Source organism: Ochotona princeps, chromosome 1 (assembly GCF_030435755.1).
Source record: "Ochotona princeps isolate mOchPri1 chromosome 1, mOchPri1.hap1, whole genome shotgun sequence".
Taxonomy (NCBI): Eukaryota; Metazoa; Chordata; class Mammalia; order Lagomorpha; family Ochotonidae; genus Ochotona; species Ochotona princeps.
The window spans coordinates 35,496,926-35,500,380 of NC_080832.1; the positions used below are offsets into that span (position 1 = coordinate 35,496,926).

Below are 3,455 nucleotides of genomic sequence, written 5' to 3' on the forward strand. Positions count from 1 at the left end.
CCGTATGGAATCCCGGTGCATGCAAGGTGAGGATTTAGCCACTAAGCTATCATGTTGAGCCCTAATTAATAAATGTTTTAAAGTTTTATGTTGATAGTTCATGGGGTAAGATTGGAGATTTTATTTACTTGTGGTAACCAGGAAGTGGGCCAAGGAGAAGGTTTTTAGGTCAATAGTTCTTATGAGAGAGTCAGTTAAATAGGTCAATGTGTCCCTTGTGTCTTGCTTCCTAGATCTCCGTAATGTTCCTTTGCACTTGGGCTGTTACTGGCAACCTGTGCCAGAAACCAGACTTAAGGGACCCTCAGATTTTTAACTTTGAACTTCCAAAGCACAATCTAAATTAATTTTTTTCTTTCCCAATAAACTTTTCTCAGACAGTTTCATTAAGGCCATGAAAAGCTGACTAATAGAGTCATACATTTTGTATATTTTTTTTCCAAAATGTTAAGGTTTTATTCCCAAAGCTTTAAAAATATGGAATGCTTCACAGATTTACATTTCATCTTTTCACATGGGCCATGCTAATCTTCTCTGTATTGTTCCAACTTTAGTTTATGTGCTGCTGAACTAAGCACTGTACATTTCTTACATTGCTTTTATTGGTACTTTTCCAAACTCACCGCAACTTTTTTCATGGTATCATGCCCTTTTGCCAATCATAACATGTAGGTTTGTCCTTTTGGTTGCAAGATGGTTGTTTGACTTTTTCAGTCTTCTAGTATGCATTTTTATCATAATAGATGTATTTTATTTTTGATGAGGCTTACATAGTTGAGGAGAACACATGCCTATGTGAACCACCAATTAGGATGGGAAGTGTCAAGGAAGAGGAGAAAGTGGATGAGACAACTGCTTCCAATCTTCATTTCTGTTTTTCCTATTTCTGGGAGAAAAGGAGAGAGAAGAATAAAAGGCTGCTCCCAGCAGCCTAACCATACCAGCCACCAAGGATATGTGATGGCCACTCAGTGTCATCCTCAGGCCCCTAATGTGCAGCGTGTTCCAAGGGGACTACTTAAATGGTTTCAATAGTTCTGAGATGCTATTGATTTCATTACCCCAAAGCTGGGGAAATCCTTCTAAAGTCCATTGCCTGACATAGTCCATCTTGAAGTCTCAACTCGCCCAGATACCTGCTACTGAAGTTCATCCAGAGGTGTTGTCCATTTTGCTCTGCTCTCCATGGTATTAGACATCCTGTGCAGACTTCTGTGATCTGTCATGTCCCCCGCGGGTATCTTGGCATGTCATCAACTGCACAGGCTTCAGCAACCAAGGAGGCCCAGTTCTGATGCACACATTTCATAGTCAGACCATAGATCCTGTGATATTTCCCTGTGGTTGGAGTTTTTAATCCAGCCATCCAGTTAAGGGGGATCCCCAAAGAAACCTCACTTGTGGTTACCCCAGACCTGACTCCTGTGTGTGCCAACCAGTATGGGTTCTAGCTCAGTCCATCACCCACACAAACCTACACAAGCACTAGTCGTTGCAGTTTTTGGGTGAGTTCTGTCCCCAGCTCAATCTCATATGCAAATCAGTGGATGCTGTGGGCCAGTCCAACCCCATCAACCACACAATTGGCCCTTACATTCACCAGTGGGAACTGAAGCCTGGTTGAAGTGACCCGTAAACCCCTACCATGCCCACTCTCAGTCTTGGTTCCTGTGCTTGCCAGGAAGTTCATCAGACTGCTCTAGTTTGTCATGGCATCCCGTTTGGTTTGTGTAGACATGAATGGGTGCTGTAGCCTAGCTCAACCCAACCGATCCCACTATTGAGCCCACACTTATGCTGGCAGCTGCTACTGTGTATGCAGTAAGATCCACTCTAAGCCACAGTTGTCATACTCACAATGAGAGCTACAGGCCATCAGTTTTCCTACCAGGTCTGCTCTCAGCCCTAGATCTTGCAGTATACCAGGTAGTACTGTGGTTTAGCCTGACAGAACCTATCTACAGTCCTGGCATTTGCCAGCTGGTACTGTGGCAAAGCCCAACCAGCCTTCACTTATTCTGGCTCATGCATACACCAGTGGATGTAGTCACTTAGCCTAGCCTGAGTCTCTCCCTAACCCAGGTCACATGCATGCAAATGGGCTTTATAGAGCTGCTTTGCCAGGTCTTCCCCCAGTCCCAGTTCTCATACTTACCAGTGGGAGCAGGGGCTCAGCATGTGTGTTCCTGGAGCTCCCATACTGGCATGCCCTACCGAGGAAGGTCGGTATATGCTGTTGGTTGTGGCAACCCTCTCTGGAATGGCCCATTTTATGTTGATATTTACCTGCCCCCAGTTCCAGCTCATGTAGGCAAGTGTTGCAACCCAGTCCAGCCCAGCCAGTCCTTAGTGAGTTGACTGGTGTTCCAGCCCAACCTGTCTCACATTCCAACCTGGTTCTCACATCTGTCAGTGTGTACTATGAACTTTTCTATCCTGGCCCACCACCAGACCTGACCCACACATATGTTGGCTGGTGCTATAACCTGGCTTGGTCTGGGCTGCTCCAAGACTTGATTCTTGTGCTCATCACAAGGACTGTATCTTGACAGAGGAGTTCGCAAAGCTCCTCTATCAGTTCACCTCCCAGTTGCACATCTCATGCACACAAGTGGGTTCTTGGCTTAGCCTAACTTGTCCCATCACCTGTCCTGGCAGTTACAGTAGCCTTGCCTAACTGGCCCATACCCATTTAGCTCTTAATGTTGAATGTTACAACCCAGCCCTTTCTAGCACATCCCAGACCCTACCCACTCTGGCTCTCATAAGCATCAGTGAGTATTAGAGCCTAGCTTAGTCTGGCACACACCATACCTGACCCACACCCATGACAAGGGATCCTGCAGCCATGTCAAGCCCAATTCATTGCCCCCATTGTGACTCTTGTGCTGACCAGAAGGAACTGCTGTTCAAGCAGGGGCATCCTCCTAGCTCCCTGACAAGTCCTGCTTCCAGTCACAGATCTTGTGCATGCCAGTGGTTGCTTTGACCCAGCCCAGCATAACCCATCACTTGTCTTGGCCTTTGCCATTGGATGCTGCAGCCTGGCCTGACATGGTCCACCCCAACTGTCACTGGTGAATGCTGCAGCCTACCCCTGCCAAGCCTGCCCCCACCCCTGGCTTTCATGCAAGCCAGTAAGTGTGATAGTTTAGCCCAGATTGGCTTGCACCCCATGCTAGTTTCTGTATATTCCAGTGTGTTACAGTTTGGCCAGGACCCGCCTGGTCTCTGTCCCTATCCTCTCCGCCCACCCCCAAGCCAACCTACACACCTGCCATCAAGTGTAGCAGCCATACCTGCTCTAGCCCACATGTAGCCTTAACTCGTGCTCACCATCAGGAGCTATAGCCTACGAGGGGAGTTCCCCAAATGCGCCCGCAACAAACCCCGTCCCGAACTGAGGATCTCATTCATGCCAGTGGGTGCTAGGCCCTTACCTGGTATAGTCTGCT

The 3,455-nt window shown here is 47.5% G+C and overlaps 1 non-coding gene across 1 annotated transcript; it reads right to left on the reverse strand.

Annotated features, from left to right (window-relative positions):
• Positions 1 to 471: 471 nt before the first annotated feature.
• LOC118758363 (U6 spliceosomal RNA) lies at positions 472 to 578 on the reverse strand. The gene has a single exon (XR_004995661.2). It is a non-coding gene; the product is annotated as a U6 spliceosomal RNA (small nuclear RNA).
• Positions 579 to 3,455: the final 2,877 nt, after the last annotated feature.